The 18,136-nt window shown below is 36.9% G+C and overlaps 1 protein-coding gene across 1 annotated transcript in view; it reads left to right on the top strand.

Moving 5' to 3' along the window:
• The window catches only part of LOC132115958 (transcriptional activator GLI3-like), a 340,310-nt gene that overhangs the window by 168,925 nt on the left and 153,249 nt on the right, over window positions 1-18,136 (top strand). The gene's annotated exons all lie outside the window — the stretch shown is intronic.

Below are 18,136 nucleotides of genomic sequence, written 5' to 3'. Positions count from 1 at the left end.
TAAAAACCCTGTCTGTTTACTTAAGTAACAGATATAGGTGTCATGCCATAACATTTTTTTAATACGACTGACTTTATATTTAATGTGAATTTAACATTGAAGTTAATGTGATATAAAAATTGCTACTAATCTTTCATTGTTCAGAAAGAGAGCAAATAACATTTACATTATTAAAAATCATTTTCACTGACAGTCTGGAGTTCAATCACTCTCAGAAACTCCCATTAAAATCACTGAAACTGTTAACACTGTGAAATCAATATCTCAATTATAGATTCGTACACACATCTGCATTTTGTTGTTTCTGACGAGAGAATTCGCCAGAAAGAGATATTCAGTCAGCGAGCGAGTGAAGGAAGCACCGGCATTTTAGCAATGACTCATCTGAATGCCTCTGATTGGCCATTGCAATCAAAAGCTCAACAGAATCGTGTGTGATTGGTTATAATGCGCAGCGCTGTAAAAACGCATCTATCTCTGGCTCAGCGCCAGCAAGCGATCACAGATCTGAATTTAGCAGCTGATGATATGACTTGCTGAACGTACTCGCACCGGTGTGATTGTATTAAAATTAATAAAATCTTAATCGGCTATTTTTTGTCTTTTGGAAGCTGCATTCAACTTGACTCACCTCTGTTATAAGCCACACACGTACAACAAACTAATGTCACAGTGGTATCGTGTACTGTAATCTAATGTAGCCTAAGTTATTACCTGTTAAACAGTAGACAGCACATGCGGTGTTCATCTAATAAGGATCTCCATCGCAAGCAAATAATAGCCTTTGCAGATTTGCTTTCAGTGTAGTTCCATAGCCACGTTTTCAACGCTGCTGATGTTCTTAAACGTTACAACTGTGAGTGAACCACTTCAGACACTCAGCGCACGCGGCAAGGAACTGAACGAATCATTCAAACTGATTCATGAACCAATTCACTCGTTTGCCAATTGCTTTGATCAAGCCTTTGAACAGAATTGACTCAAAAGAATGAATCATTCGCGAATGGGCATCGCTCATTGTCCAGAGAAAAGTAGACGGCGCGTTTGGAATAAACAGAAGCATTTATAACATTTATTGCATTAAGATAAAGTAACGAGAGGAGCGTCGCCCACAGTAACGAAGTAAAAGTACAGATTTTTCCCCAAAAATGTACTCAAGTAAGAGTAAAAGTACCCATTTTTAAATATACTCCGAAAAGTATTAGTTACCCCAAAAAATTTCTCAAGTAAATGTAACGAAACAAATGTAACTCGTTACTACCCACCTCTGTTCGTGGTACAGAGGTGTATCTGGGTTGTTGTTGTCAGGTATCAACGCGGAAGTGTACAGGAAGCATGTGACATGATGTGACGTTGTCTTGTTATGACACTCTAAAGACTGACAAGGACCTATCAGAGTCTGAGTCACAGTGCAAGCATGCAGGACTGCACACACACACAGAGCACTGGGAGAGGCTATTTATCATCAGATCGCGTAAATCAGTGGAAAATGATTAGAAATTATGATTCTGTTAGAAGAAATATAGTAAAGTAAACATGAGTAAATATATCAATATATCTCCATGTGCATGCATCTTTGGACCATAAACTCTTATTGACGCTGTTCATTGAATCTATGTGAACACAAATAAAACGCTTATTATTTTGTACTTCTGACATAAATTACTAAATAACTGTCACTGCAACAATGTTTTATCAAAACATTGGTCAGATATTGAAGCTAGAGTCTTTAAACTTTCAACTGAAGCACAGTTTTTCCAGATCAAGTAAGAGAGTGATGTTTAACGTGCTGTGAAAGTGAAACAATAATAATCTGGGACTGGTGACGATCCTTGACCACAAAGGGAACAAAGCCATTTCCTTTTCTGCTAGACTTAAAAAGAAATATTTTGAACAAATATCAGTATTAGAAAAAAGATGAGAAAGAACAGTAATTTTGGCTAGCAGCTTTGACTGTGGCAAAGAAATTACAAGTTCAATGCTGGAAACCCCCTTGTGACATTTCTGCTTAGCACTGGATTCATTCCTTATTGGAAATACTATACCAGGAACTGTCTTCTGCATGGTCTAACAACACAAGCCTGCTTCTATATCTATGTGGAAGAATTGGATTTCCATAGCCTCGAATACTTTTTGATTATTTAGTCTAAATATGTCATTCTGTTGTTAATATTATTACCAATTCTGTTTGTATATATTTTATATATATCTATTTGATCTTATATTGTTTTACTTTTGTATTTATCTGGGTCCTGGGGTGCGATGGGATAGGTGTGGGATGTGGGGCGTTTCTGGGAGGGTAGAGGTTTAAAGGTCACATTTTTTGTGTTTTTTAAAGCTTTGATTGTGTTTACAGTGTGCAATATAACATGTGTTCACGTTTAGCGTGTAAAAAAACAGTATTTTTCACACAATTCACTTATCTGTATACAGCTGTTTTCACTGTCATTAAAATGGGCTGATGTCTTCCTTGTTCTATAAAGTCCCTCCTTCAGAAATACGTATCCTTCAATCATAACGAGTTCTGATTGTGCCAGCGGTTCCTGTGTTGTGATTCGACAGCAGCTTAGCGCACGTTGCCCTCCTGGAAACGCGATTGGGCTAGTTTTGGAGTACTTTTGAGAGGCAAGTGGGCAGGATTTGTTTTGAAAACCTGGCAATCCTGATCTGAACGCATGTGCTGGAGATGCACTTCTAATCACAGGCCTTTACTGACGAGATGCACATGAAAATCGCATTCGATTTCTCCAAGACTGGGCTGATTTTGTGAAGGATCAAGCATTCAAGTATCTTGAAATACACTGGTAGCAAGGATATTGGGTGGTAGCTAGCTGCATTATTTGGGTCCTTGTCGGGTTTCGGGATAGTGATGACTTGTGCCAGGTTTGTGGCATCTTTTTTTCTTGAACTGACTACATGTAAAACGAAGCGAGCCATGATTTAGTCTTGGGTCCAAGATGTTTAAGAAATTTTGGCAGGATTTTGTCATATCCTGTGGCAGAGCTGTCCTTCACCGTACAGAGCACGCCTCCAGTTGTAACTCTGTGAATTCCTCTGGGCAGTCACCCTCCAGTCTGACTGTTTTCAAGCGACGATACTGCCCACAGTTGCACACAGACTGACAATGTAGTTTCGACAGTGGAGCTTTTGCCACCTGGAGAAGGTGTCTGGCACTGATGGGCATTGAAATGCACCCAGTCATCGAATCAGACTCCAACTCTTCCGACTGCAGTGGGTGAAGTTGAGTTTTTCCACTGATTCTTTCCATTGGCTACTTCTGGCATCATCCAGGGATTCAATTAGATGGTTGGCAATGTCTGGGTTTCCAGATCCTTCGTACTTCATGCGACATCCAAGCACGGTGTGTAGACTGGCCTACATCCACAGGGGATGCCTGTAGCAGCAGCACTGAAAATTGCTCCTTGGAAACGTTGGTAAGCCTCCTCAATTGTGATGCAGCGAGAAGGGATGGTTACAAAACTCTTCTCCAGCTTGCTACTATACAAGTCCCAGTCAGCTTTATGGAAGTTCCAGCACTTCTTGGATGAGCCGTGGATGATCAGCAATTGGAGTCCTATGTGGATGAGCAAAGGTCTATGCTGACTATGAGGGAAGTCTTCCAACACCATCTGGCTAGCTGACTGGGGATGGTCAGTCAGTCAGTCAGTCACCTTTATTTATATAGCGCTTTAAACAAAATACATTGCGTCAAAGCAACTGAACAACATTCATTAGGAAAACAGTGTCAATAATGCAAAAATGATTGTTAAAGGCAGTTCATCATTGGATTCAGTTATGTCATCTCTGTTCAGTTAAATAGTGTCTGTGCATTTATTTGCAATCAAGTCAACGATATCGCTGTAGATGAAGTGTCCCCAACTAAGCAAGCCAGAGGCGACAGCGGCAAGGAACCGAAACTCCATCGGTGACAGAATGGAGAAAAAAACCTTGGGAGAAACCAGGCTCAATTGTGGGGCCAGTTCTCCTCTGACCAGACGAAACCAGTAGTTCAATTCCAGGCTGCAGCAAAGTCAGATTGTGCAGAAGAATCATCTGTTTCCTGTGGTCTTGTCCTGGTGCTCCTCTGAGACAAGGTCTTTACAGGGGATCTGTATCTGTGGCTCTAGTTGTCCTGGTCTCCGCTGTCTTTCAGGGATGTAGAGGTCCTTTTTAGGTGCTGATCCAGCATCTGGTCTGGATACGTACTGGATCCGGGTGACTGCAGTGACCCTCTGATCTGGACACAGACTGGATCTGGTGGGCACGGTGACCTCGGAACAAGAGAGAAACAGAAGCAGACGTAGAGGATTAGAATGTAAAAGGAGCTCATTCAAATACTGAGGTGCTAAACCATTCAGGGCTTTATAAGTAATAAGCAATATTTTAAAATCTATACGATGCTTGATAGGGAGCCAGTGCAGTGTTGACAGGACCGAGCTAATATGGTCATACTTCCTGGTTCTAGTAAGAACTCTTGCTGCTGCATTTTGGACTAGCTGTAGTTTGTTTACTAAGCGTGCAGAAAAAACACCATATAAAGCATTACAATAATCTAACCTTGAGGTCATAAATGCATGGATTAACATTTCTGCATTTGACATTGAGAGCATAGGCCGTAATTTAGATATATTTTTGAGATGGAAAAATGCAGTTTTACAAATGCTAGAAACGTGGCTTTCTAAGGAAAGATTGCGATCAAATAGCACACCTAGGTTCCTAACTGATGACGAAGAATTGACAGAGCAACCATCAAGTCTTAGTCAGTGTGCTAGGTTATTACAAGAGGAGTTTTTAGGTCCTATAATTAACACCTCTGTTTTTTCAGAATTTAGCAGTAAGAAATTACTCGTCATCCAGTTTTTTATATCGACTATGCAATCCATTAGTTTTTCAAATTGGTGTGTTTCACCGGGCTGCGAAGAAATATAGAGCTGAGTATCATCAGCATAACAGTGAAAGCTAACACCATGTTTCCTGATGATATCTCCCAAGGGTAACATATAAAGCGTAAAGAGTAGCGGCCCTAGTACTGAGCCTTGAGGTACTCTATACTGCACCTGTGATTGATAGGATACATCTTCATTCACTGCTACGAACTGATGGCGGTCATATAAGTACGATTTAAACCATGCCAATGCACTTCCACTGATGCCAACAAAGTGTTCAAGTCTATGCAAAAGAATGTTGTGGTCAATTGTGTCAAACGCAGCACTAAGATCGAATAAAACTAATAGAGAGATACACCCACGATCAGATGATAAGAGCAGATCATTTGTAACTCTAAGGAGAGCAGTCTCAGTACTATGATACGGTCTAAATCCTTACTGGAAATCCTCACATATACCATTTTTCTCTAAGAAGGAATATAATTGTGAGGATACCACCTTTTCTAGTATCTTGGACAGAAAAGGGAGATTCGAGATTGGTCTATAATTAACTAGTTCTTTGGGGTCAAGTTGTGGTTTTTTGATGAGAGGCTTAATAACAGCCAGTTTGAAGGTTTTGGGGACATATCCTAATGACAATGAGGAATTAATAATAGTCAGAAGAGGATCTATGACTTCTGGAAGCACCTCTTTTAGGAGCTTAGATGGTATAGGGTCTAACATACATGTTGTTGGTTTAGATGATTTAACAAGTTTATACAATTCTTCCTCTCCTATAGTAGAGAATGAGTGGAACTGTTCCTCAGGGGGTCTATAGTGCACTGTCTAATGTGATACTGTAGCTGACGGCTGAATGGTTGCAATTTTATCTCTAATAGTATCAATTTTAGAAGTAAAGTAGTTCATAAAGTCATTATTGCTGTGGTGTTGGGAAATGTCAACACTTGTTGAGGCTTTATTTTTCGTTAATTTAGCCACTGTATTGAATAAATACCTGGGGTTATGTTTGTTTTCTTCTAAAAGAGAAGAAAAGTAATCGGATCTAGCAGTTTTTAATGCTTTTCTGTAGGATATGTTACTTTCCCGCCAAGCAATACGGAATGCCTCTAGTTTTGTTTTCCTCCAGCTGTGCTCCATTTTTCGGGCTGCTCTCTTTAGGGTGCGAGTATGCTCATTATACCATGGTGTCAAACTGTTTTCCTTAACCTTCCTTAAGCATAAGGAGCAACATTATTTAAAGTGCTAGAAAAGAGAGAGTCCATAGTTTCTGTTACATCATCAAGTTGTTCTGAGGTGTTCTGAATTTGGTTACATCAGGAAGATAACTTAAAAAGCAGTCTTTTGTGTTAGAAGTGATGGTTCTTCCATACTTGTAACAAGAAGTAGAATTTACAATTTTGGCTATATGAAGTTTGCACAGAACTAAATAATGATCTGAGATATCATCACTTGGCTGAATAATTTCAACACCATCAACATCAATTCCATGTGACAGTATTAAATCTAGAGTATGATTTCAACAATGAGTAGGTCCTGAAACGTGTTGTCTAACACCAATAGAGTTCAGAATGTCTATAAATGCTGATCCCAATGCATCTTTTTCATTATCAACATGGATATTAAAATCACCAACTATTAAGACTTTATCTGCAGCCAGAACTAACTCGGATTTAAAATCACCAAACTCTTTAATAAAGTCTGTATGGTGCCCTGGTGGCCTGTATACAGTAGCCAGTACAAACATAACAGGGGATTTATCATTAACATTTGTTTCTCTGGATAATGTTATATGAAGCACCATTACTTCAAACGAGTTATACTTGAAGCCTGCCCTCTGAGAAATCCTGAAAACGTTGTTATAAATTGAAGCAACACCTCCACCTTTGCCTTTTAGACGCGGCTCATGTTTATAACAGTAATCTTGGGGGGTGGACTCATTTAAAATAATGTAATCATCAAGTTTTAGCCAGGTTTCTGTCAAACAGAGTACATCTATATTATGATCAGTGATCATATTATTTACAAAAAGTGTTTTCGTAGAAAGGGATCTGATATTCAATAAGCCAAGCTTTATCATTTGTTTATCCATATTGCTTCTGTTTTTTATTTGTTGAACCTCAATTAAATTGTTAATCTTAACTTGGTTTGGACGTTTTTTTTGTTTTTTCTAGTTCGGGGAACAGACACAGTCTCTATAGTGTGATATCTAGGTGAAAAAGTCTCTATATGCTGAGAATTAACTGACCACTGTGATGGGAGGCAGCTAGCAGACGGTCGGTTTAGCCAGTCTGTCTGCTTCCTGACCTGGGCCCCAGTTATTCAAGTATAAACACTAAGACTATTTGCCATATTTCTAGAGAGAAGAGTGGCGCCACCCCAGGAGGGATGAAGACCATCTCTTTTAAACAGGTCAGGTCTGCCCCAAAAGCTCATCCAATTGTCTATGAAACCTATGTTATTCTGTGGGCACCACTTAGACATCCAGCCATTGAGTGATGACAATCTGCTATGCATCTCATCACCACGGTAAGCAGGGAGGGGACCAGAGCATATTACAGTGTCTGACATCGTGCTTGCAAGTTTACACACCTCTTTAATGTTATTTTTAGTGATCTCTGACTGGCGAAGTCGAACATCATTAGCGCCGGCATGAATAACAATCTTACTGTATTTACGTTTAGCATTAGCCAGCACTTTTAAATTTGCCAAGATGTCAGGCGCTCTGGCTCCCAGTAAACATTTGACTATGGTGGCTGGTGTCTCTATATTCACTTTTTCCTACAATAGAATCACCAATAACTAGAGCACTTTGTTTAATGTTTTGATCGGAACAGAGGAGCGGTGTTTTGACCCACGACTACGCTGCCTCACCGTCACCCAGTTGCCCTGCTGCAGGGGCTCTGTTTCCGGAACCGAACAATGTACAGGAATCCCTGAGCTAGACGCATCCAAAGCCGTATCTAGAGCCCTAACATTCTTACTGTCCTCAATTAAAGTTTGGATGCGTGTCTCTAATTCTGAAATCTTCTCTTTCAGCCTAACTATTTCCCTGCATTTATCACATGTGAATCCCTCATCAGCGACAGAGATAGATAAACTGTACATGTGGCAAGAGGTGCAAGTAACAATGACGGGAGAAGCCATTACTCACCGTGCTTGATGAAAATTCTTACTGCGGTTGTTTGATGAACTTGTGAAAAACTGGAGCGAGAGGAGAAAAGAAAACAGCGATAGGTTCGAATGAAAACGCTAATGACAAGCTAACGAGTGCTAACGCTTTGCAGGTGTACTGCACTCACGGATATAAAATAAAAGTGAATGATCAAAGTTAATCTGATAAGATTGATCGATAATTTCAGAAATATGGTGTGAATTAAGTTATATTTTACCACTTTAAAAAACAGAGAGTGATAGTAAGATAAAGATTCTAGAGAAAAAAATAAATAAAAACAGCTACACGGAGCTACAGAAGGCCAACAGGAAGTAGAGGTCACCGGTCGATGTGATCCTCCAGTGAGTCCAGTGAGTAGTCCTTTTGCCATCTTGCCAAATAGAATGTACTATCATGGGTCAGAACGAGATCACTGTTGGATGCCCATTCCACCAAGGCCTCTCCATCCTCATCAGGTTCTGAAAAGCCCCACTCAAGATGATGGCTTTTAAAGTCACCCATGTATGCCGCGGGATGCATAAGAGCTGAAAGCATGCCTTGATCCCAGTGCTGACTGGGAGGTTTGTAGACATTGGTGAATCTGAATCCTCCAACCTGAACGATGTCACAGAAGTTTAAAGAGACTGGGGAGGCATCACCGATATCACTGTGAACATATGTTGCCCGGCCAAATCTGGCATCTGGTCTTGACTACAGTCATTAAGGCTAAGGGTTCCCCTACTAAGTATTGATAGTTGTGTAAATATTGTCATACTAACAGCTCTCTGAATAATTTTTGGTTGATTGTAATCCATTACATACCTTTCTATAACAGTTATCTAACATTATCAAGCTGAATTTGTTCTGGCAAAGTTTAACTCTGAGTTCTTGTCATATTTTATTACCATCTTCTGGACTATAGAAAATAAACTGTGATAATGTGAGAAAGTTTGAAGGTGTCTGAATAGATTTTGGTTTGACTATCTTTTTAATAAATGAAGTTATACAGCTTATACATACTCTTTTGGTTTCTGTATGGTTTCTGGGGTCTTTTCTAACCCCAAATGACTTTTGCTCAAATTAAAAAAAATGTTCCCTTTGTCCAAATGGTATGAAACCTTCTACGGCTCTCAACACTTTCTAGATCTACAAAAAAAAAAAAAAAAAAATTGGAATGATATCTGTTTTTATGTTAGCGTGACAAAATTTGTGACACTCATGGTCTTGAGACCCCGCAATCAAAATAAGACTAAATTCATCATCAAAATCAGAAACAACGCAGAACACATCGACAGAAATGGCACAAATAAAGTGGCACACTTCCACCAATGCAAAAAACAATGCTAAATTATATTGCTCACAACACGCGTACACACACACACACACACACACACACACATATAGAGGAATAAATTTTTGAGACTATAAAAACTGTTCTCTTATCATTTGTCAAATAAAATCATCCAAAATGCAGAGCCAACGCAAGTATAAAGTGGTGACACTGACACCGACAATGTGTACACACACACACACACACACTTGTGAGGATATAAAACAACTGCTCTCTTATAATTATTTCAAAAAAATCATGCAAAATGCAGAACCACCAAAGAGGGAGAGAGAGTGAGAGAGAGATGACAGGATGGGACAAAACAATTTAGAGCGCACACACACACACAAACCTGCTCCAACCCCGTCTACAGAAGTCATGCGGTTTACCATGCTTACTGCCTGCAATGCATTGACATTTGCAATGCATTGACAATGCATAGTAAAAAAAATACTAAACTTTGACAAAAATTATTTTATTTTTGTTATAATTGTGATTTTATAATATTTAGATATGAATCCAACTGAATCCAACTTGTGAAAATATATCTTTCAGGTAGTCAAATAGCAAATAGCATATAGTGGAGCTCTATAGCCATCTAGTGGTTAAAGTGATTTTTTTTTTATATTTTAAAACTGCATTTTCCAAATAATGGGTATAAATGTTACATTAAATCATTTACAATTATCCATGTTATCCCCATGAATGAAAGTTAGAAATCTGGGTCTTTTATAAAGTGAATTTTACATCAAATGCTGTTTTTTTGTAAAAAGCCTATTTAAATAAATATTTATTTATTTATTTATAGAAATTTAAAAGATATCATAAATCCTCCAAAAACTGCACAAATGTTGAGTAAAAACATTAACAAACAGAGTAAAATTACATTTGTAAAAAAAAAAACTATTATCTTGTTACAAAATTCAAAGTTATTTTCAAAAAACACGAGTGTGGACAGAAACGAAGACCATCAGAGGGTTAAAAAATTTATAAATGCAATAAAAATATCGGTATCGGTACTCGGTATCAGCAAGAACCAAAAATAAAAGATATATATATATATATATATATATATATATATATATATATATATAGTATTTTTAATGTGTGTGTTTTTTTGTTTTTTTGTTGTTGTAAGGGATACTATTGGAGATGGAAATGTTTGGAGGATAGTCAATGATGTTATACTGTTAATCAGGGAAAGTTTTATCTTCTTGGCTTCACTTATGACTTTTTAAGTGACAGAAGAACAGAAGCAGTTATTGTTCTCGGAATCTGATTTGTTGGTCACAATATAATTACCTCTCAATCAGGGAGTTTACATAACATTACTCCAATCCCCAAAGAGCATATGTAATGAAACTTTAAGAGAGAGGATGAGAAAAGGAAATAAAAAAAGTAAGTCTTCATAAAATTATTATGGTACTGATTTTAGTAAATGCTCCAGGCTCTATCATCATCCTAAAATAATAAGCTGTAATTGTGGTATTTTTAAATCTCTCCTTTCTGTTAAATGAATGTTTGTGCTCCATAAAATAATGAGTCTGGTCAAAGTTTGCCTTTAATCATCTCTTTCATTAAAACTTTTTATAATCGCGTCTTAATGAATGCAGCAAGGACTAATGACAGCAAAAAATTGCCCTCTGAATTATGCACGGATACAAAAAGGGGTAGTTCAAAAGCAAGGGTGCTGGGAATGGTAGATTGAAATTTAAAGCATGTATTTGAAATAGTTTAAATTAAACCAGTAAATTTAAGAAAGAAAGCTACTTAATTCCCATTTTCAGTGATTGCAGAATTTAAGAAGTTTTTATTATTATCATTATTATTATTATTATTATTATTATTATTATTATTATTATTATTAACTAAATACAGATTAAAATTGCTGTTGAAATAAAATAAGAGTAAATCTTTCATAAAATATTTATTTTTACATACATTATTTAAGACATCACTGGGTAAAGTAAACAACATTAAATTCTAAAAAAATATATAATGAAATATATTGTCTAATGTTTCAAAAAATAGCAAATAACAAGCTGAGAACTGAGGCTAGAACTGAGGCATTTATACAGTGATATGTCATGGCATGCCATATAAAAGAGTGGCAAAGGAGCTTTTAATGTATGAATTTCCTATGAAAAATTGAATTATTTATTCGGCACATTTGTGTACCAACCCAAAAGACCTGTACCAAAATATTGAAGGTAAACAAGAGCGAGTCAAATAAACATCTGTCATTCATGCAGAAAAACACATTTCAATGCATGAAAGTCCATGAATATCCATGAAGGAGACCAAAAGTGTTATTATAGTTTTAGGATTATTTTAGCTTTATGTATTTTTATTTATTTATTAATTTATTTATTTATACATTTATTAAAACCTCTAAATTAATGTAAAAATAAAGTTACTAAGAACCTAAGAATTTCTATTAAGGTGTTATTTTATTTTATTTTATTTTACTTGTCCCCTACCCAGACAATTTTGTTAAACAAAAATACATTTATTAGGTCGGATCAGGTCAGGTTAATTTATATAGCACCTCAATGTGTGCTGACCAAGGTGCTGCACAGCCAAAACATAAGAAATATCAACCAATAAAAAGCATTAAGACATTTTTTTTTTGAATTATCATTTAATGCTAATTATAAAAAGATATAAAAACAAGAAAAGAAAAAGAAAAAATAAAGAAAAATTTATGCAAAACATATAAAAAATTCTTAAAATTACATCTATTTTAAAATAAAATTATGAAAACTTAAGATTAATATAATGTGTATTTTTTAAAAAGCAATTTCCTCTAGTACGTTTGTCATTACCATTACACCAAACATTTTAGAAACGATTAGAAAACAATTTCAAGTTTCTGCTAGCTAGCTTGTTTTATTAGCAACCATACATACTATTAAATATCCAACTGAAGATCAAATCATGACCAGATTTTTACATATTTTAAGAAGTTAGATTTTTTTCAGTATTTTATGAAGCTAAACTTGCACTTGAGTGAGGCTGAGAGAAGCAAAGTAGCGAATAGCAAAGACCCACATGATAAAATGAACCAGACAAAAAGTGAAAGAATAGGTGTGGAAAGATGTTGGGGTTAATACAAAACAGGAAGAGGAGGTTGATGAAGAAACAGAGAGGTATTTGGGATAGAAGGACTGACAGAGTGCAGAGTGTCTCTGGAATGGGTGACTCATGCCATGCTGGAGTGGAGGAAGCTGCATATGGGAGCATACAACTTTTGAGGAGCAAGGCGAGCAACAAGTGTTTACATAAAAGATGAACAGAATATTATTATCAATTGAACAAAGGAATGGAGGCTATAAAAACTAGTGCTGAAAAATGAGAGAGAAAATGTGAGGTCTCCATGCCAAAAAACGGGGGGTGACTGGTAAAGGGTTAAAGCAGTGCTGTACAATGTACAGAGAGTAAATGTTTTGTGTGGAGTGATAAAAGAGGAGAAAGATGGAGATAATGAGTTATAATTAGACTAATATATATATATATATATATATATATATATATATATATATATATATATATATATATATATATATATATATATATATATATATATTTAAATATACAGTACAGACCAAAAGTTTGGACACACCTTCTCATTCAAAGAGTTTACTTTATTTTCATGACTATGAAAATTGTAGAGTTACACTGAAGGCATCAAGGGCTTTTTGACCAAGAAGGAGAGTGATTGGGTGCTGCGCCAGATGACCTGGCCTCCACAGTCACCGGACCTGAACCCAATCGAGATGGTTTAGGGCTGAGCTGGACTGCAGACAGAAGGCAAAAGGACCAACAAGTGCTAAGCATCTCTCGGGGAACTCCTTCATGACTGTTGGAAGACCATTTCAGGTGACTACCTCTTGAAGCTCATCCAGAGAATGCCAAGAGTGTGCAAAGCAGTAATCAAAGCAAAAGGTGGCTACTTTGAAGAACTTAGAATATGACAAATTTTCAGTTTTTTCACACTTTTTTGTTATGTATATAATTCCATATATAATTCCACATATGTTAATTCATAGTTTTGATGCCTTCAGTGTGAATCTACAATTTTAATAGTCATGAAAATAAAGAAAACTCTTTTTTTTTTAATGAGAAGGTGTGTCCAAACTTTTGGTCTGTACTGTATATATATATATATATATATATATATATATATATATATATATATATATATATATATATAATGTCTCAGGTTACGTATGTAACCATGGTTCCCTGAGAATGGAACTAGACAATGAGAGGTCGCTTTGGGGAACGTCTTCAGCTTGAGCGGTGTTTGAAGCATACATGTAAACATGACAATAACATTAGCTGGTGACAGCCTGTGAAATCATCATATGGCGCGACCACAGTATAAAAGGGTGCTGGGAGAACTATCATTCACTTCCTCATGTGTGTTTTCATTTTTATTGGTTTGGAATGGCATGGGGGGTTAATGACAAATTATTAATGACAAATTTTTCATTTTGGGGTGGAGTATCCCTTTAACCTGTTAGCCAGTACCCCCATTATGGGACTCACAGCAGAAAATGCTCTACCTAACTTAAAATTGTAACAGTTCCTTACTTCAGTGTTTTACACAAATAATTTTGGAGTCTTTGGAAAGAAAACCCTTTGGGCTGTACTTTTTATAAACCAGATTTTTTTACCACACTGATTTATTTTTTATTTTTTATTTGATATAAATGTACATTAAATCAGTCCTGGGGGAATCTAGAAAAGTAATGGGTTGAGGTGGAGTTTCTTTTTCAAATCTGAAGAAAAAATTATGAAAAATGAGATTCCTGCAAACATTATTTTGAGACTATGTCTAGCCAATCAAATTGAAATTTTTTTCAATTATAAAACACTAGACAGAAACTTAGACATCATATAATTGATTTCTTTGAGCACTAAAAAAATACAATAAGAATAATTTAAGAAAAATAAAAAAGATTTAACTTTGTATGCCAATTACAGAACATCCTGAGATTGCTAGAAATGCAACATTTACAATGAATAACAATGAAAACGCGTGCTGATATGCTGATGGCCAGTTATAAAGATGGTAATAACACAAATGCGCCATAAAGTCAATAAACTACTCTCTATTCATATATATATATGTGTTTACATCGATAGCTGTGATTACACAGTAATAGCGAGCTGATTTGCACTCAAACAGATGGTAATCATGCAGATACAGGCACATTCAACATAAAACACACTCACACATATGAAAACTGTTGAAAAATAAAACAAACAAAGAAAAAGGCTAAGTTCCGCTTCCATCAGATGACAGGTGCGTCACAAGCCGTCACAAGAGAGCACCAGAATTCAAATAAACTATCTTTCGTCTATCTTTCTTTTTTAGTGGATCGTCTCATTCTGTTTGTGACACTGTACACCGCTACAAAACCATGCCGTTTTTTTACCACTAAGACGCAGTTTCTGACCATGAGTTATTCCATAACAGTTCTGTCCCTGAAGAACTGAAACGTAAACAAAGGAATTATCATCCATACTACAATGCTATTGCTTCGTTGGACTAAACATGCTCTGTGGGATGTCGTTCAGTGGACCCTTACCTTTCTAACTAAAACAGGATTTACAGCTGTGGATGTGTTTATGACTCGTCATTACGACGATTCTACAAATTCAAAAACACAAATTTAGCAAATACGATCTTTATAAGCTTTCCATTGAAAAATAGCAATCTTTCGTTGATGCTTGAGGCTCAGATCTTTATAATGGTATATAGTTTGTCAAGAGTTTGTAATTTTCTGTCTAATGTTTTATAATTGAAAAAAAAAAACAATGCAATGGTATGTTTAATGACTAAATAGTTTGTAGAAGCCTTCAATACAGTTGGTAAATAATAGTTTTTTATATTTGGGGGGGGGGGGTCTAGTCTCATAAAAATATTTGCAGGAGTCTCATTTTTCATGATATCTGATTCAGATTTGAAATAGAAACTCATGAGACATGTGACTATCAACCCATTACTTTTCTAGATTGCTCCAGGACTTAATGTATTTTTATATCAAATAAAAACATATTTAAGTGTGGTAAAAATAATTCAAGGCACTTCAGTGTCTATAACTTTTAATATTTTGAGCATTATCAAATCTGGTTGATAAAAGTGAAGCCCAAAGGGTCTTCTCTCCAAAGACACTAAAATCATGTTTGTAACACACTGAAGTAGGAAACTGTTACAATTTTAAGTTAGGTTGAGCACTTTCAGCTGTGAGTCCCATAATGGGGGGACAGGTTAACAGGTTAAGAGAAGATGTCTCCCCCATAGAAAGATAGCAGGCCAGCATAAGGGGGCATCTTTTCATAACCATTATCACGCATCCCTTCGATGTTTGCATAACTCGTATGCTGGAATCTGGATGTGAGATGAGAAGGGACTTTCCCGAGAAAAGATCGGGAAGGAATGGAAGGGTCACCTGAGCTGGAGGACTATGGTTAGAAAGAAAACGCTTGTTGAGGCCTCCTCGAGGCATCACTTTCTTGGCCCACTTCCACGGCAAGTCAACACTCGCTGTGGAGCAATCCATAACCTCAAGCAGCTCATCATATGTATAGCAGGAGGATTGGGACGACTCAGTGTCCATTGCTTCGTCCTCATCTGACATTTCCTGCTCATCCTGACTTTGAGCCAGTAGAGCAATAGCCACTGGATCAGATTATGTAAGAGAAATAGCATCTTCATCAAGCATCTCACTCTTGTCTGTGACTGCTTAGCACAAAAAGGAAAGACCCTTTTTTATCTCATAGCCGGGTCCATCTGCAATCCCCACATGCTCATGTTCCTCCGTGCCTCAGCAGCGGAGGGTCCTGAACCGATGGCTGTCCCTCCTTCTTTAAGAAGAGAGACAATGAGAGTGAGGCTCTTTCAAAAAAAAAAAAGCTCACAGTGCACGCAAGCTGCCCCCTCGAGGACATCGCTTGCATGCTCTTCTCCCAAACAAAAGATGCAAAGATTGTGTCAGGTGTTAAATAACGAGGACATGGATCCACTCACTTCTTAAATGCCTTACTAGTGCTCGTCATAGTAAAGAATAATAATAATTTTTCGTGCATTCGGAAATGCTCTTTAAACTAAATAGTCCTTGAAGACGAAGAAGAGGATGACTATACTGTGGTCGCGCCAAGTGATGACATCACAGGCTGTTGCCTGCCAATGTTATTGTCGTGTTTAGATGTATGCTGAAGGAGTTCCCCAAAATGACCTCTAGAGGATGCAGTTGTATGTAACTTCAATGTTTAAAGGTGTCATATGATGCGATTAAAATCTTTTCCTTTCTCTTTGGAGTGTTACAAGCTCTTGGTGCATAAGGAAGATCTGTAAAGTTGCAAAGACTTAAGTTAATTCAAAGAGATAATCTTTATAAACATCAACCACTCCTACCTAAAACGGCTCATTCTAACATGCCCCCACATGTCTACATCAGGATGTGGGAAGATTTGCATATGGCCACCCAAATTTTCACAGAAAGAAGGAAGGTGTAACTTTTATTCTCGCTGTTTCCGCTTGCGCCATATTGTGGAGATGCTGTGTTTCATTGTTAAAGTGAAACTTTTTTGTTTGGCTGTCCTACGAGGACACAACTAGAAATCAGTGGTTAAGTTTTATTTACAACACTGTTCCAGAACAGTCCAACCCAAATATTCAGATGTGTGCTGCGCATTTTGTGGAGGACAAGGACTGTTTCCTCTGAGAGTAGCCTACAATGCCGGTGTCTGTTTCTATAAAGTGGGGCAAATCTAACTTTGCAAGGACAGTCTGGCACTTCTGACTCACAGTCTGTAAGGAAGTTTAGATATGTGAAGGATTGCAACTGATGATTCAAACCAGTGTAGAGTATCTGTCAGAGTTTGTTGTTTGTCCTTACTCCGATCACAAATGCAGACATGGTTTTATGTTTATGCAGCGCAATATGCAACGCAACACATAAAAAGACAGTAGAAATCATTACAGTATGTCCCCACTTGATGCAACAAATGGCTCATTTGTAGTGTGTTTTTAGTGGTTTTGTCTCATTGCGCCGGTGTCCTGACATTTTATCAGACCCTTTAGGCACACACGGCATAAAAGGTTAAGGGGCATAAAATTTCCATCACACACTTGAGGTATTCGGCCAATCAGAGCACACCTCGCTTTTCAGAATGATGAGCTTTGTAACAATCGACTCATTACTGAAAGGCATGGCATAGAGGAGAAACAATAATGTACATTATGTAAAAAAAAGAAGAAGGGAAAAAAAAAAAAAAAAAAATATATATATATATATATATATATATATATATATATATATATATATATATATATTTGTTTTTTACGTTAAACCAGATAAACATATTGCATAAACATATATCTCATTTATGTTTATATGTGTTTTCTAGCATGCAGCTGGTCATGAATTCAGTTTTCTAATGCATCCCTGTTTGAGTTCTTTATTTGTTTTCTCAGTTCAAGGACAAGAAATACAGCTCTCAAAAACACATTTGGGTCAAGTGTCAAATTCTTTCTGGCTTTCTGGACTTTTTGATCTTATTGGATGTGATTTTCTCAAGGTCTAGTGTTGGAATGAGAGCTGCGGTACTTGCAGTTTCACCAATTAGCTTTCTGAGTGCCGTCACATGGAACGCTAACGATAAAAGTTCTTAATTCAAGGTGAGGAATGAGGTAAAACAGGACTTTACAAATCTGAGGCACTCAATGCATGGCTGCCTGGTGTTAATGCTGCATTT

Source organism: Carassius carassius, chromosome 35 (assembly GCF_963082965.1).
Source record: "Carassius carassius chromosome 35, fCarCar2.1, whole genome shotgun sequence".
NCBI classification, from domain to species: Eukaryota; Metazoa; Chordata; class Actinopteri; order Cypriniformes; family Cyprinidae; genus Carassius; species Carassius carassius.
This window is presented reverse-complemented; position numbering and strand designations above follow the sequence as displayed.